The 25070-nt window shown below is 44.9% G+C and overlaps 2 long non-coding RNA genes across 2 annotated transcripts; one reads left to right on the top strand and one right to left on the bottom strand.

Moving 5' to 3' along the window:
- Positions 1-666: 666 nt before the first annotated feature.
- On the bottom strand, positions 667-10784 carry LOC310841053. Its single transcript, XR_014562304.1, has 2 exons — positions 9712-10784; positions 667-4801 (listed from the first exon to the last, which is right to left on the bottom strand). It is a non-coding gene; the product is annotated as an uncharacterized lncRNA (long non-coding RNA).
- On the top strand, positions 9935-24367 carry LOC310841072. Its single transcript, XR_014562323.1, has 3 exons — positions 9935-10052; positions 10792-10862; positions 24158-24367. It is a non-coding gene; the product is annotated as an uncharacterized lncRNA (long non-coding RNA).
- The last annotated feature ends 703 nt before the right edge of the window (positions 24368-25070 follow it).

Here is a 25070-nt window from a genome sequence, read left to right as displayed (position 1 = left end):
AAAGAGATTAGGGGGGGATGTTTGGAGGACTTGTTAACTTCTATTGATTCCTGGCGTGTGCCATACAGAAATTGGGCAGGTACTTGATGGGAAAACACCAGAAAATACCTACACTTTAAAAAAGAGGGGGGACGGGGACGCTGCCATATTACCAATTCAGTGGGTTGGCTGGAGCCCAGAAATCCCTTTGCAACCACGTCTTGGTTCCTCAACTCTCATTTTTCTCCTGCTGTTAACTGCGTAAAACAGAGAAATCCTCGCCCTGAGTTGAAAGCACCAAGCTTCGCGTTTGGAAGTTCTCTAGAAATAGTTTTATTTGGCTTATCGAAGGAAGCGCCTTGTATTGGGCGAAAAAGGCGCACGAGCGCACAAAACAATACACAGGGGAAGTTCATGCAGGAGTCTCGCGGAACGGATCCGTTTTTCAATCCCTGGATCCATTCTCCGACCCCGATATAGGTCGCTAAGCTACAAAGATTGTTGTGGTCCGGTTCTTTTTTTTTTTTAACTTTCAATAGAAAAGTAGCACTCACATTCCAACAGGCCTAGAACAAAACGCACCCCATGTACTCTATGAGATTTCCAAAGACGGACAAGAATTTATTTAAGAAATCCAGAAGAGAGGGGGAATGATGAGGAGTGGTGACGAAATAATCCGAATACGTACTTGTTCGAGTCCATATTTATTCACTGGGTGAAGATAAAACATCCCAGAGGAAAGGCAGAGAGGATGGACGGAAGAAATAAGCCAAAACTCGTAAAATACTTATCTGCAAGGAGATACTTTGAACATCATTGAGATTGGATTTGATATAAATACGGCTTCAGCTGCAATCCTATGCACACACTAGCTGGGGCCCACTAAATAAAGGGGATTACCTCTGCGGAGGATTGAGTCGCAGGGCTACTATGGGGGAGGGGTGCTGGCTTGCTAGATTTAGTTTCTTAGAGGAAAGTCATGTTGAAATGAGAGGCGATATCTTTCGAGTCAGGATGAGGCCATCACAAACAGGGTGGCAGAATACACGTGGTCATCGTACTATTTCACCTGTTTCTGCATTGGGGGGAAAGAATCTTTTGCTCAAGCTATGCAGAGACCCACTGACATTAACAAAATGTGTAAGTGTGAGCAAGAATCATGAGACTTCATAACTGACCAGGAATTGGTCCTCCAGTAACAAGAATCGATTCAAGAAAATGACAAAAGCCGAGAACTTAAAACCCAGAGCGGGGAAATGATTGCAAAGTTCCAGCAAAGTCTTAGCCCACCGAAATAAATGGAACGCACTTCCTCGAGTGTTTAGGCTGGAGGGGCCAGAGTTTACTGCCTTCCCTTAAAGTTTTCATAACGGGAACGGAAGGTGTGTGGTCTGTTTCTGTGCAAATTTACTTCGATGCAGTCCCATTAAATCCAATGGGGTCTTACTCCCCATATCTATGAGCATAATGTTGTAGCCTTGGAAGGCAACCCTACATATGCTTCTAAAGAAGTGAGGTCCATTGTCTGCCCAGTTAAGTATTCTTATAGGGTTACAGACTGGATCATTAATTTGCTACTTACTAGCTCCTTCCACGCTTCTTTAGTAATGGGAATAGATTCCAAAGAGTTTTCTTTTCCCACACAAGCGGTGAATTTGCAGACTGTCACCTAGCCCACTCGCGCAGTTTGTAGCGAGATGCACGTTGCTTTAAGCACCACGACAAACAGACACAGAGATCTACATCCGAGGCCTTGGATAGACTGTACCAAATCCACAGTCAGAGGATGAAGCCGGAGCATACGAATTGATTCAGATCATTAGCCCATCTAGTTCGGTATTTTCCAGGGCCGGCCCACCCATGAGGCAAGGTGAGGAGACCACTTCGGGTGGCAGGATCCACAGGGGCAGCAGATCCCTATTTAGATCTTAAGTCCCGCCTCCTCTTGTCCCTGATGTAGGTTCTTCACTCTCTCCTTCCCTGGCGGGGATGGAAAGTGTCATTTTGTAGTTCGTCTCAGGTGCCAACATGTCTTGGAACAGTCGTGGTATTTTCTACTGCTCTCCTAGCCCTACCTTGAGATGCTAGGGGCTGAACCTGGGACCTTCTAGATGAAAAGCAGATCCTCTGTCACTTTCCCTATTTGGAGTCAAGCTCAATATAGCCTAAGTACAACACATTTGATAAAGCAATGACGCCTTGCAGGCTGGTGGTTACACATTTACTGGAAGGTAGGTCCAAATGAAATGAATGGAACTTACTTTCAAGTAGCATTTTGATCAGGGCATTATTCCCTTTAAATGTAAAGGAAGAGACAGCACTTTTACAGCACATTGGTTTCCATTACAGCATTAAAAACATGCATTTATTTATGCCCCTCTCCTCCTCCACCCCCTCGAAATCATTGGGACCTAAAACATGACCGGATCGTACTCTGGTGGCCTTACACACAATTAAGTCTACAGCCCTAAACCTATTTATTCGGGAGTAAGTCGAATTTATTCAGCTCAGTCGAACTCATTTCGGCCTACCGCCTGGGTTGTCGGACGGTAATCCTGTGCACGCTTACTTGGGAGTAAGCCAAATGAATTCAGTGGAATATACTTCCGTGTAAATATGGATAACCTTCAACTATCTATTGATTTCAGCAGAATGTCACCCGACCAGAATTTAAATCAGCTCATGTGCTGCTGCTTCCTGAAACTCTTTATGGATCGGACAACTTTAACAGCGCGATCCTCTGCATGTTTACCTAGAAGTCAGTTACACTGAGTTCGACGAGTCCTACTCCTTGCTAGGAAGTGTGCGCCAAACTGCTGTCTAAGCCTGGCTCTAACTCTCTGCAGTTAATGAAAACATTAACGTGACACTTCATTTGTGCAGGTTCTATTCAGCTCCGTAGCTTTCATTCATCTCCGCCTAGCACTCGGAAGCTGAAGCTGACTTTCATGGAAATCCACTCGTTTGTCCTATATTTACATCAAAAATATTTCCTAAGCATTTACATAACAGAAACGCATGGTAGTTTGCCCAAGGTAAAAAACAAGAAAGGTTTCCTTGTAGAAACTCTCAGAGGCTTTGTGAAGTGTAAGTAATTTACAACACAATCCAATACCCTGACTCAGAAGTAAGCCCCACTAAGTTTAATGGAGCTTACTGCTAGCCAAATGGTGTAGAGGTACAACTTCGGGGGCCGTATAAGGAAGAGTTGAGTTCTGCTTAGGTTTATATCTGAATTTCAAGAATACTTCCTTTCATGCATTGTGGTGAGAACCCCAGTAAAAGATCCCCAGGGATTTTCCTATGGATGCTGTGCCTCTACACCAAGGGTAACTAACGCTACCAATGGATTCCAGCCCTCATCATCGCCAGACAGCATGGTCAACAGTCGGGGGTGTATGGAAGTTGTAGTCCCGGTTGGCTATCTGTAGCCCTTCAGATATTGCTGGACTACAATGCCCCATCACCCCTGGCCGTTGGTTCTGCAGGCTGTGGCTAGTGGATGTCAGAACCCAACATCTGGAGGGCCACAGGTTCCCCACCCCTGCTCTAAAATGTGGGGTTGAAGGCACACACGACAGCCACAATCCTATCGGTGCTCACTTGGAAGCAAGCTCCATTGAGCTCATTTGGGCTTGCTTCTGAGGAAACGCCCACGGGATCAGGTTGCTCCGCCAACAGCTACCTAGATATCTCAATGAGGTCGGAGCAAATGACCAGAAGAGGAAATTGGTCTGGCACCAATAAATTAACATTGAAGTAGACCCTAGTGAATGAAGTGAATCCTAATGCTTTCCAAGGCATAGGAGTCGGTGTCCAACAACATCTGGCGAGGCACAAGTTATCCACCCCTGTTTGACTTGCATTTAGTGGGCTGGAAAACCTAAAGGCATTTCAGGAACTGGGCGCTAAAAATTATATCAGAATAACATTGTGTGATGTGTTGGAAGATGCAGCTACAAGATTCCTTGATGCCCCGGGAATGACACGGCTGTCCTTCTGGGATGGAGATGCTTCCAAGGAAGGACTAGACTGCTTTACAACCCAAAATCCATGTCACTCGCCCTCCATTGAATAGGACTTAAGTAGTATTGACAAATCCAGTTTTCGGAAATCATAGAATTGTAGAGTTGGAGGGGACCACGAGGATCATCTAGTCCAGCTCCCTACAGAGCAGGAATATTTTGCCCAACCTGGATCTCGAGCACGCGACCCTGAGATTAAGAGTCTCAGATAGTATGGGCTATCAAAAGTGTATTTCACAGAGTACAAGCCCATTCATGTTGACTCGGTAGTAAGTTCCACGTTGTCGCATGGATCTTTCTCCCTAGTAAATGTGTTTGTGGAGTGAAGCCTTCCAGCGCAATTCTATATACGACCAGTTAGAAGGAGATCCGATTGAATTCAATGGGGCTTACTCCCAGGTAAGCGCGCTTGCGATCGTAGCATCTGGCTCGAGATGTGTCACTTACGCAAGTCGCCGATGCTGCAGTCTAGAAAACCCAAGGACCCCTCCGCCCCACCCCACCCAATTTCAAATCGAATATATATACTTTTTCTAGCATGTATGAGTTTGAGATTCTAAATTACTAGGAACGACAAACGGTGATGTTGGGTGAGGGGAGAGCTGGGGATTGGGGGAACCTGACTAAAAACGGCCTTTGTACCGACCCGAGTTCAGAAATCCTTTCTTTCCTGGGTCAGGTGGAATTGGATCGGTGCTTTCTCGAGAAGGGATCGTTTGGGCTGTTGCAGAGGCTTCTGGGGGGGGGGGGCCGGTGGCCGGGACCGAAGACTGAAGATGACCCCTGCGGTCGGCATCCTGAATGGGAAGCAAAGGGCGAAACAAAAAGCGGAGAGCAATAAATTCAAGCCAAGGACTAGTCCGTCTAACCTCTGGCCTGCCGGCTTCGGGGTGACAACCGGTTGAAATATACCCTTCCTGACCCGCCCGCCGGCCGCCAGGGCACCGGTCGGAGGCGTCAAAGGGGAAAGGTAGAAGCTCCTTTCTGCCCTAGTGGGGCAGCCTCGCCACGGCCGGCGGGAGTCGCGAGCGCCACGCGAAGCCTCCGACGGAAAGCAACCCACAGCTGGTCGGTTGCGAGAAAAAAGCTATTTCTTTCTATATCCGCATGTACATCCAAGTTATACCTCGTCTCCCAACCCCTGGAAAGGATGGCAGCGGCCCCGCACGTTGGCTTTATTTTATTTTTATTATATTTATTTTGTTCCGTTCCTGTGGCTCAGTTGCCTGGAAGCTTCTTTTAGTTACCATAAATGGTCTCTCCCCCCCCCCCCAAAAAAGGGGAATGAGACACGTTTGCTTTGATTTTTGTCTATCTCCTTTCCCCCAATCCCTAAAAAGGCAGGCTGAAATCGATCTAACGTGCCCACTGAAGCAAGCCACGCCATGAAAGGCTGGGCTTTTTAAAAAAAAAAATGGGTAAAAGGAGCCTTGGAAGCAAATGGGATGGAAAATTAAATGAAATTAAATAGCTTGAACGGCTTTATTGTCCCTTATTAAAAGGACACATTAATTACATGCTTCTAGCTTTATTCCGAGACAATGTTGAGAGTCAAAACATTCCACTAGTCCCTTTTGAGACACTTCAACTGGGCCGCTGGAAAGACCAGTTAAAAGGGGGAAACCACTTTTGCCCAGCGACCAAAAGAGATTTTTAACCCCCCCCTCCTCCTTAGCCCTCTCCCTCAATCTCTCCCTCCCTCCCTCCTTCTCTCTCTCTCTCTGAACTGCCAACGCCCCCGAGGGAAGGCTTTGGCTCAGGACTGGCTCTCTCTTGGCTTGAACAGGTTGCCCCATAATGAGGCATGAATGTTAAGGAACAACAGGCGTCCAAAGAGGCACAGTTGCGCCTAGCAATGTCCCACCAGGGAGCTCCATTCAAACCATCAAACCGCTCCAGCACTGAGAAGGTTCAACATTACATTCAAACCAGCATGAATGCCTGTATACAGGGCCAGCTCCATTATGCTGTGGGGAAAGAAACACAGTGGATGCTTGAACAAAACAAAACAAAACAAAAAAACGTTGGGGGAACGAAAGAAAGAGAAAGAAAGAAATGCTGCAAGTTCATTCAGTGGCCCAGATTCTCCCAGTGCAAACGGAGCAGCCTATTTTCTCTCCCCAAGGCAGGACCTGGTTCCTGCTCAAAGAAAGGTGTGTTTCAGCCAAAATCAGCTCCCTGGAATCTTGCAGCATCTTCGTCTTTCCAGTCCATTTATTCCCTGCACCCGCTCATTCTCCTCCCCACAATCCGAGTAAAGTCAATCGGATTGTTATGGCCGGTGAGAATAAATGGTGTAAGGGCTAAAGAGCATTCCGCATGGCATCTGATCGGAGTCAATTTACAAGTCAATTTACAATTTACACACACACAAAATAGCCACCACTTTTTACCAGAGTAAATTCAGTTAACCCCTAATCAGTTTATCCACTGCAAGTTTATGTGTATTCCCTTCTAAGCCGGCATTTTCATACACAAGATCAGCCTTGACATGATTCTTTCAGGAGAGAATCCACTCAATGCCAGATTTTATTTTTGAATCAAAAATAAGTTTCTGTTCCTCATGGCTGTGTAAATTAAATATATATTGCTTTTAGTGGCGAAGGGCCTTGAGAGAATATAGCTACCCACCCCTGGGTTAAAAGAGAGACAGAGAGAACTCTCTCCCAGGATAGCAACCGTGTAATTTGCTTTTGACTAGCGACACTTGACTCTTCGTAAACAGTCTGAGGATTGTTGCCTTGAATTATATTCTTAAATAGAGGTAAGATGAAAAGAAGCTTTCACTGGGACAACTATTTAGAGGAGACCGTTCAAAACCTATAAAGCTTTCAATAGCTTTTTTCTTTCTTTTTGTCCTATCTCTTCTTACAGTTGTGAATTTTTTTAAATGAGATAATGCTGGGTTTGAAGCCTACATGAATACTAGGCTCTCTGCCTCTCATCTTAGATAAGTGTGGCCTGTTGCAGTTACTTTATAAGAGGAAGGCACTCAGCACATGCTCAGGACACGTCTCTGTTATCTCACTTGCAGCAGCAGGGGGCCCCTGAAAACAAGTTTTAAGACAATTTTGTTTGTTTTGTTTTATTTACATTTCTATCCTACCTTTCCTCCAAGGAACTCAAGGTGACATACATAGTTCTTCCACCTCTACTTTTTATCATCACAACAACCCTGTGAGGTAGGTTAGGCTCAGAGACAGTGACTGGCCTAAACGAGTTTCATAGCTGTGTTGGGATTTGAATTCTCATCTTCAAGGTCCTAGTCTGTCTGACCTAGTCTGTCTAACCACTATGCCACCCAGTAATTCATTTAAACCTCCCTAATGCTAAGGCTTAGGCCACAGAGAGGAAAGCCCAAAAGTCGTGCCATCTGACCTTGTAAACATATTCTGTTTCAGATATAGTAGGTGTGCTTTAGGTTAAGGGCAGGGGCTGAGTGGAGAAGCAGAGGCTTAGGGTCAAATATGCCCCTTCAGATCTATCTGACCCCTGGGCCCTTCCCAGGCCACACCCCTCATAGGCCCCCACCCTACTCTATGCCCTCCCTAGGGAAAGTCTGTAGCTCAGTGATAAAGCATCTGCTTTGCATTCAGAAGGTCCTGTGTTCAATTCCCAGCCACTCCAGGTAGGCCTGGGAATGTGCCTTATCTGAAACCTAAGAGCCCTTGCCAGAGAGGTGGAACAATGGCCTGACACTGTACAGTGGTACCGTGGATTAAGAACTTAATTCGTTCTGGAGGTCTGTTCTTAACCTGAAGCACCACTTTAGCTAATGGGGCCTCCTGGTGCTGCTGCACCGCCGCAGCACGATTTTTGTTCTCGTCCTGAAGCAAAGTTCTTAACCTGCAGTAATATTTCTGGGTTAGCGGAGTCTGTAACCTGAAGCGTATGTAACCCGAAGTGTATGTAATCTGAGGTACCACTGTATAAGGCTGTTCCCTATGTTCCCTATTGTCTGGTTGAAATGTGACCTTCCAACTAACAGAAGGCCTTTTGCTTGGCTAGATGAAGGATAAAGAGATGTACGGGTGAGTGTTGAAACATCTGCCCTAGTTTGCCTCTGGCCCTGTCCACCACTGACATGTGTCCCTCAGAATCTTGCCCATTGTGAATATGGTGAATATGGTCCTCTGGCTCAAAAGCTTTCCCTACCCCTGGCTATAGGGCATGCATTCTGTGGCTAACATCTTGAATAGAGGAGGTGCCCAGGTCTCCCTGAAATCCCTGCCCTCAGAGATATAGAAGAGGACTGTGGCTAATCAGTGTCAAGAGACATGCACTCTGTGTATGCTTAGGAGCGCTCTTGTTTATTTGCATGCCCCAAGGCTGATCTGGACATGAAGCAGAGCAGAGGAGTCTGGGAGTGGTAGAATGGAGGGAGCCATATCATCCTGCAGGTGAGGGACTCACCTCTTTGGGGGCTCCTGTATGTCAAAACAAAACGCTATGCAAGCAGAAAATTACTAAGCTCGCCCTAGCACTACTCTTCCTGATAACACTGGGGTTGTTGGGTTTTTGCTCTGTTTTAGGGGGTGGATTCGACAGTGTCATCTACACACACACCTGCAGCCTTAAGTGTTACAGGTCACTTGGCCATCTCAGGATTCCACGGGCGGCTCTGAGCTCCAGTGGGCGACTTTAGCGGAGATGTCCAGGGCCTCACTTCGCATAAGGGAGCCCAAAATGCAACAGGGCTGGCTTCCCAAATTCTGAAGTCAGCAAAGTAACACACGTTGCTATCTGTGACCAGTGCCAAGATCTGCCATTCATTTCAAAGACATGTTTTTTTTTTGAGGATGGGGGGAAGTGTTTCCTAAATCCTGGAAGTGTCATTCTGGACTCTGCCTGCACCCAGCCCACCCTCCAGCTTCACTGCTGCCCCTCTGCTCTGCCCAAGAAGAAGCCGACAAATCCAATTAAGCCCCGCTTTGTTAACAGTGCTTCTCTCTCCTTTCGAGTTGGTGGCTTCCTTTCATTTACAGTACTCCTAATTCATTCATTTATTTATTTTACAAAACGAGAAAAGAGGCCCGAGAATCGAGATCTTGTTGCACGGAAGAAAAAAGAAAAAAAAGGCAGCCGATTGTGTAAAGCGACCAGGTCTCGCTTGGTGGCTGGGCAAGGGGAGGCGAACCTCCGAGGCCCCCAACCAGCTGTGCGGGGCAGACAAGATGCGGGTGGGATATTGGAGCAGCTTTTGAATAGTAATTAGGCTTCTATGGGAACCCCGGCAGATGACACGATCGCGGCCTGGGCTGTCGAGAGCCCTGCCTTGGCAACTCCCAGAGAGACAGAATGAGAAAGAGAGAGTCAGAGTCTCAATGCGCCTTGGGGGCCTGTGGAAAACGCCATGATTGTTTTTTAAAATAAAATATCTCCCTTGGTTCCAGCCCGCCTCGCCCCCCCCCCTCTGTGAAATGGACGCGCTCAAGGCTGGGTCGCCCCGCTGGAATGCCTGGAGGGAGGCGAGCGTATTTCAAGGCGCGCACAATCAACCACTTTCAAAAGGGGGGAAAGGCCTATCCTGGCTTATTCAAAGTCTGTGGAAAAAGTCGCCTTTTTTCTCGTCCGTCCTCCTCCTCCCTTCGCCCCCGCCCCCCTCAGCCTACTTATCTCCCGGCTCTTTCGGTTGACAGGGTGCAAAGAAAAGTCACCCGACTTGTGGCTGAATCGCAATGTTTCGGTGTACCTTATAAATTCATACCTTTTCTCCCGCCCTCGCCTTCCAATTGAGCGCAGGCCTCAATTCGATTTTCCTTGCTGTTGGGCACATTTAGCGGCGCCTCTATGGGCGAAGTTCATTTCTAGGCAAATGTATTCAAGAGCTGAGGGAGATGAATAGGACCGTGTGTCAGCCGCCCCTAATTGGGATTAAAGCACTTCGGGCCATATGCGGAGAGTGACAGAAATTCTCAGGTTCCATTGTGCTCGGCCTTCCACCCGCCTGGACGCTCCTCCTGGAGAGAGAGGACGCTGCTTCGGCGGGGCTGGCCCAGAGGAGCGGAGGGCATGAAAGAGACGGGCCCTGCCAAGAGGGAGAAGAAGGTACAGGCCTCTCTCTCCACTGTGGAACTTGCCAGACCAGCAAATGTTCCTGACAGCTTCTGAGAAGAAGGGGGGGGGGGGAGAGAAAGATTATTTTAAAAATAGCAGACACCAAATTAGGTGACCTAATTAGGCCCTGATGGGATGGTGGCCAAAATAATGTCACCAAAATCCTTCTTCAAAACAGCCATAATTACTGTTGCAGAAGGGGTGGTGGGTAATAAGCATGGTGAGAAAAAGGCTTTAGCTCTGTGGGATAGCACCTGCTTGGCATGCGGAATGTCCCAGGTTCAGTCCCCAGCATCTCCAGGTAGAGCTAGGAGAAGCCCCTGTCTGAAATCCTGGACAGCTGCTGCCAGTCTGTGTAGTCAGTACTGAACTGGATTGGACCTGTGATATGAATCATAGAATCATAGAATTGTAAAGGTGGAAGCTTTAAGACCACAAAATGTATGATGCAGTGAAAGTTGCCTGAAAACAGGCCATGCATGAAACTAGGTGTTTATAAAAGTTTAAGACAGCACATCATACATTGGATGTGTGTCCAAAGAAAATAAAAGGCTTTAACTAAAGGAAATAGCAGACAAACAGAAGCAGCAGCAGCACAAAATGAAGTTTGAACATGTGACATATTTCTGTGAAAATCATTTATGGTGGCTCAGTCTATGTGTTATTTCAAGTCCAGCACCATTATTCTGCAAACACCACAGCACTCTGATGCTTGTATTGCTGTTTACAGAAACACAGAATTCAATCCCTGTGATTACATATTGTAACATAAATAGTCTAATGAGAGAAAAGCATCTTCTGGTAAGTTTTTTAAAATTCATATTAAAATATAATAATAACAACAACCTCTGCATTAGATACCACATTTTGATAGGAGCAGGATGATTCTCATGTCTTCCCATTGCGGATCTCTTCAACATTCATAGTGGCAGATGTCATTCTTGTCATTGACCACAAAGGTAATGCAAAATGTTTTGGTTCAAGCCCAAAGACCTTGCAGTCTCCCTACAGGGTTAACCCCCAAGCCCTGTGATTTCATTTTCTGTATGCTTGTGGGTGGAATGGCTGTCAGGAAAGAGGTCAGAGTTTGGTGGCAGCCAGTTTTCAATGGCACGCCAGTAAATTCTGTGTCAAAATGCTTCTTCAGTGAACTCTGCTTGCTGGAGCATTTGCTTCCAGTCTATGGGTTTTATCCATCTTGGAGAGGGAGCTAGTGCAGCTGTGGGTGGAGAGATAATAGCTGCATGGCCACTGAACCAAACATGCTGCCAGAAGGGGCTAGGATGGCGCACACATGCTTCTTGGGTCAGAAGCTGATAGACTTGTTCCTGCAATAAGGGAATTTCAGCCATTTAAACACCAAGAGTTCTAAATCAAAGCTTGCTCCCTGTCCTTGAGCCTGCCACACTGACTGCTTCACCCTTTGTGTTTTTTAGATGTTTATACCTTAGGTAATTTTAACTGTACATATAAAAATGCCAAAGCAAAGTACAGGTGTCGGAAAAATGAACATCATATCATATCAGGTGATGTTTAAATATGAACATCATATTGCAGCTATTGAGGTCCTTGACTGAATGTGAACTGAGTAACAAACCCAGATAAATTCATAATTTTAATGGGATTTTCTTTTTACTTTTAAAAATAGCCCTAAAATTTAATAAAGGCTCCCAAGGCAGCTTACAGATTACTATAAACAAGGCATCCCTGTCATCAGCATTATTCTGTCTGTCTGTCTGTCTGTCTGTCTGTCTGTCTACCCAAAAGGAAAATGCTCATGGCTCCACTACTAGAAGTGGCTCATGGTGTGATTACACAAGAAAAGGGTCTTCTCAGTGGTAGCATCTAGACCTCTGGAACTCACTCCCTGGGAAAATATGGTTATCCTTCTCACTACTGTCCTCACTACTGGTCAGATAAAAACTTACTTATTCACCTGGCCAATGGGAAATTAAGTGTCGCAGGGTCCCACATGTCACACTAAGGGATATCACAAATCACAGTGCTAAGGAATCTGCACTGGCTGTTTATTAGCCACTCAATCAAGTTTCCTGAAAAAGTATTTCCCCTTCCACTGCCAAGTAAGGGCATCCAGATTAGCAAATGGGGCTTATCTAGTTTTCCCAAGGCCTGATGTTTATTGGCTTGTGGTTACTTAGAGGTAGGCTTTTTCACTGGTTCTTGTCGTTGTCTTGTTCAGCTGTTTATGTGATAAAGGGGAGCCATATTGGGCTGAAGGCGTCCTCTTCTGTTTGTCCCCGTGTCAGTTTCAGTTTATTGGTTAGTTTTTTCTAGCAAGGCCGTTTCCCTTACAATTTGATACAATTGGCAGCACTATTGTGGAATGCCCTCCCTTCTGAAATACGAGAGGCTGCATGCATACTGTCATTCTGCTAGGTCTTGTTTAGGCAAGCATTTCCATGAACTTGAACTTCTTGATCCAACTGTATTAATTGCTTTCTAACTATTTAATTGTCATACTTTTAATTGTCATAGTTTATTGTATATTTTAAATATGGGCATTTAATGGATTTATAGAATTATTTTGTGGAATTGTTTTAATTATGTATGGATTTTATACTTGCTTTTATGCTTGTAAGCCACTTAAAAGCTATTACGTATAGCATATAAGCAACATATAGATTTAGTAATAATAATAAACACAGCAGTTTATATTCAATTACAATAAACCAGAAATAAGTCTACTAAGGATAGATAAATCAGTTGACCATGTTGTCTGGGGTTGGAGGGCATTGGAGTCCAATAATATCTGGAGGGCATCACATTGGCTATCCATGTTGTCAGGGTGCAGTGGTGTACTGGAGGAGGGATGGGCACATATACCACTGATTACAAATATGATGACATCATCTCTTGAGGTGCTATTCACCAATCCTCTGCATGCCAAATGAACAAATTTTCCTCAGAGAGAAACCCACCAAATATGCTAAGCAGATGAAGAGGTAGGTTACATTAGCATGGAGGGCTAAGAGTCAAATAGGCAAGGCAACTGGAAAAAAGAAAAAGTCCCTCTATTATGGCCAACCAAAATGTCACAACACAGAAAGCAAGCTTCTGAGTCTAGCAGACAATATTGAGTTGAGATGGACTAAAATGGCCTGACTTAGTCATTGGCAGCTTCCTATTTCCCTTTCCCCCTTACAACTCTTAAAGTTGCTGTTCTCCTTCAAATCTGCTCACTTTAGCACATCCTCTTCCCTCCCATGACTAGATCTATAACTTAGCCCGCTCCTACCATAGTTTTGCCTCTAGATGTTTAGGTTCCTGCTGGCATAGGAAGGATAGAGATATTTGGGATTGGGCTTCACAATTCAATTTTTCGGATGACAAAGGCATATACAGGGACCCCAATATGCATAAAATGGTGTCAGGCCCAATTATTGGGCCCCTCCATGCGTTCTTTTTATTGTATCCTCATGATGATTTGTGTTCATGATGGTATCAGTTTGGTTATACACACAATGCTGCTTTCAATGCTGTTTGCATCTGCAAAGGTTTTGAGTGGACATACTGCTTTCTCCAGTTAGTAAATATAATAAGAGCCTGTTGAATCAGGCCAATAGTTCATCTAGTCCAGCATACTGTTTTCAGGCCAACCAGACGCCTATGCGAAGCCCACAAGCCAAATCTCAACACAACAGCCACTGTTGGCTACTGAGATAGCAGAATGCTTGACTAGATGGGCCTTTGGCCTCATTTGATCCTGCAGGGCTTTCTCATGTTCTTCTTATGTTCACATCTGTTATGTCACCTGTGTGGTGAAGCAAAGGGGACATGCAGCTCCTCCACTATGTAGAAGGTCCCAGGAACATCTCGATCAGTACTTGGACATTCTTCAAGCTTTCCAAAGTCCTGCTGAAAAACTGTCCAGTTCATAACCCATCTCATATGGGAACTACAACTGGATTTTCCCCAGTTACTGCCATGGGACCAGATAAAATTCAAATTTACATATTCATTACATCAAACTGCAAATTGCAACCACTGTGAAATCTTAAAAAAAAAAAAATTATACACATTTTCTTTATTTCTACTATATTCTGTTCAGGTTCTCTCTTCTTGCCTACTAAGTCCTCTCTGGTATGGAACATTCCTGCGTCAATTTCTATTTCCTTTCACACTCTCTTGCGCTATTAGCTCAACTGAAGATGCTGGTCTAATTGCTTGCTTTGTGACTTCTATGAGGCTGCCATTATCTAGAAACCCTTTCTTGACCTTATTCCGTGCCTCAAGCTCTCTTCTTTTAATCCTTCAACATGCACTTGCCCTGTTAGTCACTACTGACACTCACACATACCCCAACACCCTGTTCTGTTCCATAATGGCTGGCATAAGATGGCAAAAAGCACACTGCTGAAGCGATTCTTTGTATTTTCCAAATGAAGAACTGAAACTACTAAACCAGGGGGTGAAATGCTACCAGCACTATGTCAACACAAGATCATTCTGTAAAACATGAATATACTCATGAATCTAATTCATTTAAAAAGGATGAAAATGAGGGCAGTTGTAGAACAGCTGCTTTGCATGCAGAAGGTCCCTAGTTCAATGCCTTACATCTTGAGGTGAGGTAAGACTGGGAATATATCTCCTGCCTGAAAAATCTGGAGAGCTATTACCAGTCAATGTAGAGCAGGGATGTCCAACAGGATGATTGCGAACCTGAACCCCCTCCCCCCCAAAAAAGGAGTAGATCACTGCCAGTTTTTTATTCTGTGAGTAGATCACAGTTTCTTGGGAGCTGGACATCCCTGGTGTAGACAGTACTGAGCTAGATGGCTCAGTGGGTGGCTCAGTATAAGGGAGCTTCCTGTGTTCCTGTATTCACAATCCACTCAAATAGAAACACTTTAAGCCCCAACAATTTCAATGAGAAAGTTGAAGACATGCATGCTTAAATATCTCCCACTGAAATAATTTCCATCAGACGTACTAAACCTTGGCTACATCATGTCTTTAATAGTGAAAATGACTTTCACATCTGAGAAAAATGTGTAAATAAATTAAGGTACATAGCACAATATTTTGTTTTGTTTTTCAGTGGTTCCCTGAGATGCTAAGTATGTGAATTGTCCACTTATTGCTGTTAGCCGCCCTGAGCCCAGCTTCAGCTGGGGAGGGCGGGATATAAATAAAATTTATTATTATTATTAAATGTAGGAGATGGTTTGAGGTTTAAATCTGTAGATTAAAATTTAAACCTCCCACAAATATGTAGGAGAAATACAAAAAGGGGACTGTGAAGTATTTTAGCAGAGTAAAACACATACATTTTACAGCTTACTAAAGCTTAGGAATTAAGCAAATACACATATTTACCCCTTTTCTGGTTTGCTGATTTCCCCCTCTTCACCCCCATTGCAGAAACTGACCCACACATTTTTTGTAAGATAAACATAAATGTTTATTTAAATTTCAATGCAGGCAGCAAATTCAAGTAAGAAAACCTCTCGGCTTTAAAATATAAATTTGGCTTCAAAATAGGCTGCATGTGCTTGGATCCCTCAGACACAAGTCTGAAAAAGTTTGGAAGCATGGTGGAAAAAACCGAGATGGAAGGTAGTGTCAAGGATCTCGTTTGTTACAGACTTCCGGCCCAGAGGTGGCCGAGGAAGTGGCCACACACAGAGGTTCCTCTCTAGGAAGTTTAGGAGCTTTCTGTGTACCAGCCCTGTGCTTGTCTGGCAAAACTCGCATTTGTGATTTGGCTGCAAACCCCACAGTAAGCGATTGCTTTTTATTGTAATGCTTCTTTTTGTTGTAGTAGATTGTACGCCCTTTGGGGTAGAATTCTTATTTTGATTGTGTACAGCCGTCTTGTGCATTGATGGCGCTATATAAATAAATGTTAATAATGAGGCCAGCACTTATGTAGGTAGTGGGTACAAGTGAAGAATCTGTCTTCAGGGGCTTCGTTTCGGAAGCCCTTTATTCCCATTACAACCATTCCTCCTTGTATGCTTCTGGCCAACTTAATGATTCTACACACACGAGTAAACTGTATAACCACCAGATGGTTCATAAATCCCACTGATTAATCCCAGTGGGATTTTCTTCAGAGTCAACCTACATAGGATTGCGCTGACAGCGTTGGCGGGTATAACTCCACAAAGTGCTCTGAAAATCGAATCGAAATATTGTATTTTACTCTGGTGCGCTTGAATCGTGACTTCTCCTCCTTGGACCTTAACGGCGATTTGTCTTGCCTCCCTCCTTCCCACTCCGCCTGTGAAAAGGAGCCTCTCTCTGCCTCTTCTTCCCATCAAAGCCCGAGGAAGAAGAAGCAGCGCTGGCTGAGAGAAAGTCAGACGGATCACGATCTGACCTCCCCACCCCACCCCTTCGCTGCGAATTCGCCTCGGTTGCTTTACAAGAGAGCAGCCTCTTCGCGTGGAAGGAAAGGAGGAGGAGGGAGGGAGCGAGATGGTAGCTGCCGCTGCTGGAACGACGATGCGAAAGCACCAGGGAGAGGGGAGGCCTGTTCGGCTGCTGGCTGGCTGGTAATCATCTAAATGGAGAACGAGGCCGGCTTTGCCAGGAAGGAGGAGGAGGAGGAGAGGGTTTTGCGCGAGAGGCGCACTTTCTTTATTTTAATGAGGGCGCATAATGCTGTAAACTGGGTTTGCATCCTCTTCTGTCTGGCCAGATATCTGCCGAGAACAAATCCAAGTTTTGCACACACGCACACAGCCAGTCAGAAACTGTTCCTTACACTTAGTTAAACATTCCCTCCTGGTTAAACAGTTTAGGGAGGAGAGGAGAGAAGGACGGTGTGGATTTGAAAACAAAAAACAAAAACCCTCTTTTCCGTATGATGATCTGAAATGAATGATGTTGACAAACGGAAGCCTCCTCTGAATCCTGCCTTTTTAAAAGGGACTTGATATAGCTGCGCTAGCCATGGAGAGAGAGAGAGAAGACGAGCCAATCGCTGCAGCTTGTTGACTGATGGGCCGCTTTAGCGCTGCTGCTTAAGATTGCTGCGCACGCTTATTGTTTTATTATTATTTATTAAATTTCTAAGCCGCTCTTCATCTGAAAATTACAGAATTACAGGGCGGTTTAGAATATATCCGAGAGTGAGTGCCACTGAACTTAATGGGACTTATTTCAGAGCAGACAGATAAAGAGCATTGCGCTGCTAATTTATTTTAAGGGTTCAGCAAACTATGGTGGGTAAGGCTATCAGTGGCTGGCTGTGTCAGACGTTCAGAGAATATCCGTCACTGGGGGACAACAGCGGGAGACGGCCGCTGCTTGCGGGTTTCCCACAGGTATCTGGGATCCAGGATGTTGAACTCGACGTACCTTTTTAAGGTTTAGCATCACGCTATTCCACACGAATGCACATTAAAAAAAATCTGACTCGAATACAAAGAAGGCGATTAGAATTTTTTTGTACTGATTATGAACACGGAGTGGATAGTTTTTTGCTTCTATTTAATGTTACTTCCCATAATTTAGTAACACGGTGACTGATAATCGGCTGCTCTTTCATAGCTCCCTGAGAAGTACGCTTCCTTCTGCCTAATAGTAAGACTCCTCGAGGTTTTAGCGTAAGTCGTTTTAGACTTCCCGGCTTTGGATAACGCCGTCGCCGTGCAATTCTGGACTGCAATAGGATTCGCCTCTCTCTCAGCAGTTGCTTGCTTTTCGTGAGACTTTCTAAAATGAAAACCACACATCTTTCCACTTGCCACCAGTTTCCCCCCTATGGGGACAACATTTGCTGCCTCCAGTCTGTAGGGACCTCACCTGTTCTCCAATAATTCTCAAAGATAATAGACAAAGGCTCTGAAATTACATCCGCAAATTCTTTTAGTACCCTTGGATGCAGCTCATCAAGCCCTGGAGATTTGAATACATTTAAAGTAGTTAGGTGTTCTCTTACTACCTCTTTTCCTATATTGGGCTGCAACTCCCTCCTTACATCATTTACTCTGTTATCACCAGGTTGGGCATCACTGAAGACAGAGGCAAAGTAGGTGTTGAGTAGTTCCATCTTTTCTCTGTCACCCAATAGCATTTCTCCATGTTCCCCACTTGCTTGTTCTTCCTCTTACTTTGGACATAGCTGAAGAAACCTTTTATATTATTTTTAACCTCTCTTGCAAGCCTGAGCTTATTCTAAGCTTTAGCCGGCTTGACTTTTCCCCTGCAACTGTTGGCTATTCATGTATACTCCTCCTTTGTGATTTTCCCTTTCTTCCATTTCTTTATACATGCCCTTCTTAATTCTCAGCTCATCTGTAAGCTCCTTATGCAGCCACACCAATTTCCTTAGATGCTCCCCACTTTTCTTTCTTGTTGATATTGTCTGCTGCATTTGGGCCTTCAATATTTCTCCTTTTAGAAACTGCTATCTTTCTTGGACTCCCTTCACATTGAGTATTTCTGACCATGAGATCACACACAGTAGTTCCTTAGGCTTTTCGAAATTGGCCTTTTTAAAGTCCAGAATGCATGTCCAACTACACTCAGTTTCCCCTTGCCTCTGTATCCTGAAACCAGGAGAAAAATGATCACTTCCTCCCAACTTTCTGAGCACTTCCACATCATCAATCAATTCCTCCCTATTGGTGAGGACCAGGTCCAAGGTAGATGGTCCCCTTGTTTGTTCTTCCACCTTCTGGAAAATGAAATTGTCAGCAATGCATTGGAGGAGTCTGTCATACCTTACACTCTGGGCAGAGTTTGAGTTCCAACAGATATCAGGGAAGTTGAAGTCCCCCAAGATTACTATTTCTCTCCTTTTTCAATGTTTGGTAATCTGCTCCAGTAAGGCATCACCCAAGTATTCAGTTTTAACAATCATAACAATTATGTTATGATTCAGATTTCATAAGTGTAAAACAGTAACCACTGCCCAGTGTGGTGTAGTGGTTAGAGTGTCAGAATAGAACCTGGGAGACCAGGGTTTGATTCCCCATTTGGCCATGAAGCTCAGTGAGTGACCTTGAGCCAATCACTGCCTCTTGGCTTAACTGACCTCACAGGGTTGTTGTGGGGATTACATGGGAGGGACCATGTATGTCACATTGAGTTCCTTAAAGAATGTAAGGTCAATAAGTCACACACACACACACGCACACACAACCCCCATTTATATTCTTATTCTGAAAATGTATCCAGCGTTCCAATCATTATATACTTGGGAGTAGAATTCATTGAACTCAGTGAGAATTTCTACTGAGTAAAAACATGCATAGGATCGGGCAGTGGCATGCACACTTGCTGATAGAGTTAAACCGTGTTGAACTCAGAAGGATCCCCGCCCGCTGCATAACATTCCCAGGATCTTGCTGCAGAGCCCGAGAAACCAGATCCCCTCCCTTTGTGTATAAAGCAATGGGCTGATTATGCATATTCTGGAAATAATGAGCCCAATCTGTCTCCCGAGATGATTTGCCAGTGGAAGAATTTCTGCATTTTCATCACAGGACACCTGAAGCTGTCATTATTGACTCTATTTTGCCAGGAGGGGCAAATCAAGTTGCTGGCTGCGTTGGCCCTCATTTCACATAAATATCAAAATTACTGGCACTCGCCATATAGCCCCAACATGCAACTAACTCAAGCAAGAATCTAATCTCCTCATTTGGCATGTTTATCTTCTGAACAAAGCTGGGTCTAGTGCGGCTGCCTTATGGGCAACTTCTGGCCTGTGAGGCAGATGTGAAAGCACACCCCTTTTCTCTCTGAGAAATTGGAGGTGGGCTACCTTAAGTAGAACGGTGGTAGAATGCTGTGCTGCTCCCCACAGGTTGCAAGAGTGGGGCTGCATTTTTTAATGCTCTACCAATGAAAATTCTCCCTGCATGTTTTAAAGTAGAATATCAAAACCTACCCCCCAGGGTAATCACTCATTTTCAGTCCAGCCTACTCTCAGGGTTGTTGTGATGGCAAAATTGGGGAGGGTGGAGAGTCTTGTATGCTGCCACAGCAGAATGTAAGTGTAATATACATAAATATTTTACATGCAGGGAGCTTTGCTCATGGAATACAATAGATAGAAAGATATTTCAAAAACATAGCTTCCTGGCTACAGTTTTATTAGCACTTAAAAAAAAATCTCTCCCCCAACCACCCCTTTTATCTCATTTTGGCCTAATGGTTTCACCCTTGGAAAATTGATCCTCATAGTTTTGCCTACAAATGTTAGAGAGAAGTAGGGATTCCCCCCCCCCCATCAACTATGTAATTCCAGTAATAAACATAGCTTTATTATTTTGCAAACTTAGAGTATCCAGGGTGGTTGTACCCAGGGTAAAGTGTGTGGGGTTTTGTATTAATTTTACTTCTTCTGAGCATTAAACTCCAAACACCACCATTCACTTTTCTCTACAGAAGTGTCTCTACACCTTGATTCATTAGCTCCCTCTTCTCCCCTTTCGGCTGTAGTAAATCTGCAATCAAAATTACAATTATGTTTGCTAAATAAGCATATGAAGGGGTTGTTTCAGAGTTCCTGTTAAATATCCAATCATAATACTTCAATTAAAATAAAATTGATGTTTTTTTATTGGAAAATCAATAAAAATGATTTAAAAAAAGGTTTCAGAGATCCTGTATTCCTAGAGAACACAGGTCTGTGTGATGTCATATCCCTTTCTTCCTGCAGCAGGAAACAGGACAGAGGAGCTTAATATTTTCTCCTTCCTCCTTGCCTCAGTTTCTCTCTTCCTTTGAAGCCAACAATGTGTACATCCTTGGACTCTGCCCAAACTACATTTGTATTTTGTAACTAAGAAGTATTTTTGCCTGCATACTACTTTGATATATTTGCTGCCTGCCCTGAAACGTAAGTAAACTTTTTTTTTTTACACTAAAGCATGTGGTTGATTCTTAGCAATGGGGACAAAGAGGGGAAAGGTCAGCCAACCACAAATAAGCAGGAATAAGAGGTGTAATTGCCTACAGTAATTCCTAGCATCTAGTAAGCTGCAAAAGTGCTTGTGTTTTTACTCTGCTAAAAGGGCTTCACAGCCTGTTTACTCTCATATTTCTCTCACACACATGGTACGGAAGGTTTAAAATGTAATTTACAGATTTAATCCTCAATGCATCTCCATCGTGGGCTACCGCCAAAGGAACATCAGCACTGCATCTCACAGTTCCCCATTTATGCATCTAATCTATTTATTTTCTTTCTGCCTCCTCTTCCATTCTATTATTTCTTTTATGACCTGAGTTTGGTAGTCAGCAACAGCACATGCGGACTTTACTCCTGAATAAATCCACATGTTGGGTGAGTCTGAGATGTAAAAAAAAAAAGCCTTGGAGCATCAGAGACTGACTGCAACAGGATGAAAAAACTGGCACTGATTCCACCCTGTGCCTCTGAACTCTTCAAGAGCAGGAGGAGTTGCACAAAACAGGAAAAGGCTCTTGGGACCTTCTGACTCAGGAAATATCAAAATGCTTTAGTGTGTTCCTAGGGATGCGGGTGGCGCTGTGGGTTAAACCACAGAGCCTAGGACTTGCCGATCAGAAGGTTGGCGGTTCGAATCCCTCAACAGGGTGAGCTCCCATTGCTTGGTCCCTGCTCCTGCCAACCTAGCAGTTCGAAAGCACGTCAAAGTGCAAGTAGATAAATAGGTACCGCTCCGGCAGGAAGGTAAACGGCGTTTCCGTGTGCTGCTCTTGTTTGCCAGAAGCGGCTTAGTCATGCTGGCCACATGACCCAGAAGCTGTACACGGGCTCCCTCGGCCAATAAAGCGAGATGAGCGCCGCAACCCCAGAGTCGGTCACGACTGGACCTAATGGTCAGGGGTTCCCTTTACCTTTATGCATGTCTACTCAGATGTAAGCCCAGTTGTGTTCAGTAGAACTTACACCTAGGTAAGTGTGTATAGAATTGCACCAAGGCTGTGCATACACCATACATTTAAAGCACCCCCCCCCCAAGAATCTTGGGAACTGTATATTGCTAAAGGTGCTGGAAATTGTAGCTCTGTACAGAGTAAACTACGGTTCTCAGGATTCTTTTAAGGGTGTGAAGCGTGTTTTTAATGAAATGTGATACACACCAAATGAAGGCATATATATCTACATCTTTGAAAATATCGTATTTGTAAATATATCCTGGTGTGATTGACGTGAGACTCCTGATGGGGCCTGTTGCTGGTAAGTGTGCGTAGGACAGTAGTCTGAACTGCACCACTTTGGGGTAAATAGAATCGTGGGGCAAAAGGTAAAAAATAGGTTTTCTTCTTGATACTGACGCCACTGAAAATTTCTCTAGAAAATGGAAGCCAGGATGAAGACGATAGCATAGTTCTGAAACGCATGCAAATGACCCAAGGAAACTAAGATCGTTTTTGATTTTCCATCAAGCACGAGCTCTTTAAGGCTAATTAATTCAATCTTTTTCTTTCTCCTCCCTCTCCCCCACCACTTTCTCCTTTGCTAGGTTTTCTGATTACTTCATCTCTCTCGGCAGCGTTTGTCTGAGACGGAAACTTCTCTTGGTGTTTCCATAGGCCACTTCTTTCCATCTTTCCTACTCAATGTTTTCAAAAGGCAAGACGTCGGGTCCTTTCAAGGTTCGCCAAGTTTACCTGAGTGGAAAATCACACACACAAACACACACACTCTCGGGAGCGCAAGACGCACAAAACGCCTTGCGCGATGAATTATCATTAAACAGAGCAGAAGTTTATAGAGAGACAGAGGAATGGTGGGGGGAGCCACTGAGGCAGGGAAAATGCGCTTAGAAGTGCCTTTTAATTTCCTAATCGAGTTAAAGCAGGTTTGGAAAGCGGGAGGCACCGGGAGAGGGGGACGCTTCTCGCTCCATCCCAAGCGGCGCAGGCGAGCACCTTTGACTTGGTCTCTTCTCTCTCTGCACCCTCTCAGCGCCAGGCACCTTCGGCATCCTTCTTCCCGCCCCGCGAGTCTTGTGGGATTGAGGCTTTAGGAGTCCTGAGCTGTCCTAAGGAAAAAGAAACGGAGAGAGAGAGAGAAGGGCTCTTGTGTTAATTAAATGAGGGAAGCATGCCAGAGAAAAGGGCAGGCAAGCCAACGAGACTGGTGTGGTGGGTTGCAATTAGGCACCAATGGAACAGGCTGCTCTGGTCTCTGGGTGTAAGGGAAGAGGCAAAGCGCTTTTGACATCCGTAGCGAAAGCCGACGGATTTCATCTCAACTTTGCAACCGTGCTTCATTAAGGGTTCCGCAATATGATAAAGAACATTTCCATAAGTTGCATTCTTTCTATCTTGATAGTGTGGCGCAAGGGCGAGGGGGCTGACCTTGCTGGGGAGACACAGCTGGGGATACAAGCCCACCTTCTGCTTTTTTAAAAAAGCTCATTATCTGATCCCGGAACCAGTCGCTGTTTCTCATATTGGCCTACCTCACAGGAATGTTGTGAGGATAAAACAGGAGAATAAAACAGGGAGAGGATGAAATCAGGTTCTTGTAAGAAGGTGGGATTGACCTGCTAGGCTCCTTTCAAGGCAGCACTCCTGTCTTCGCCTTCCTTCAGTGATCCCCACCTGCTCAAAGGTCACCAAGGCATTGTTCTATTTTCACGAAACACGTTGGCACAGAAGCACTCGCCTCCCCTTCCACTTTGTGAATATTGCGCCTTCTTGTAAATAGAACATTCAGCCGTGTTGGTTCTCTTGCTCTCACGCACAAAAACCCAGCTTGCATCAGGACCACTATCCACACCCAGCCAGAGGCACTCTCCTCCAGGAGAGACTCTTGACAATATAAATTTTGAGAATGACTTTCCTGAAACCTTGCACTAGTTGTTTGAGAGTGTCAATAAAAACCATCATCACTGATAAGGCAGGGCTGGGGAACCTATGGACTTCGATATGTTTCTGGACTCCCAGCTCCCATTATACTTGACCATTCATTGCCCATGCTAGCTGAGGCTGATGGGAACTTGGAATGCAACACCATGGGGGGGGGTGGTTAAGGGGTGCGTGTCACCCTCCTGTTTTAAGGTATAATCCTCAAACCACTCAGTATGGTGTCCGAGTTCGCAGAACATCGAGATAAGGAATTCACAGCAAATCGCCTCTCCGTTGTGATTTCTTATTTCCATTTACTTTCCTCCTAGGGAAAGAAGGCTGCGATTTTCACGTCAGTGGGACGTACTCCCAGCTCTTAAGAGTGCAGTCCTGCAAGTCTACGCAGGAACCAGTCCAGCTGAGGTCACTGGAGCTTACTCCCAGAAAAGCATCAGGGCTGCAGCCTTAGCCATGCAAATGCTCGCCACGATTTGGTGGCATTTTGGTTAGTCCTAATAAAGGTATTTTCTAGCTATGAATTTTGCGAGGTTATTTCTTCTTCTTTCTGACGGACCAAGACCATTGCTTTTAATGAACCTTGCATGTGTCTAGGACAGGTTGTCTGGATTAAGGGAATGGAAGATATATTATCAGAAAATATTTAAAATAATATTAGTAATAATGACGTGAGTACTCATAAGACGCGTGCGCCATAGAAGACGTGTGATAGAAAAATGGGGGTGTCTATTCTAATACGGCGCTGGCAGTTTTTAGAAGTCTCTATCATCATCACCAGGCAGCACCACGGTTCACGGGGACCACCTTATCCGTTTTAGATTCAGAAAGTCGACAGTCTAACCCCAATTACCTGGGAGTAAGCCCCACTGAATTCAACAGACCCTTCTTTGAGCCGACACGGTTAGGCCTGCGCTGTTAATCAAGCAAACGTTGCAGCCCGGGCAGAATGCAAATACTTCAGTGTCAACTGCGCTCGAGCGGAAGCGATCTGCCTTCTCCCTTGGCGCCCTCAATACACGACGCCTTTCTTCGTAGCAGCTACTAACCCCATTCCTCCATCTGGACTTACCAGAGAGCACGCTAGTGCTGCAAAGGGAGGCTACTAGCTAGCCTGCAGTAAATGTTGGGCAGAACGCAGCACAAGGAATCCCACTCCCCCCGCCCCTTCCAGGGCTCCTGCACACGCGTGACAGGTAGAAATAAAGCAGGTGCAGTTTTTTCCAG

The sequence above is a fragment of the Podarcis gaigeae genome, assembly GCF_964106915.1.
Source record: "Podarcis gaigeae genome assembly, chromosome: 3".
Classification (NCBI taxonomy): Eukaryota; Metazoa; Chordata; class Lepidosauria; order Squamata; family Lacertidae; genus Podarcis; species Podarcis gaigeae.
Note: the sequence above shows the minus strand (reverse complement) of the source record. Positions and strands in the feature narration are given on the sequence as shown.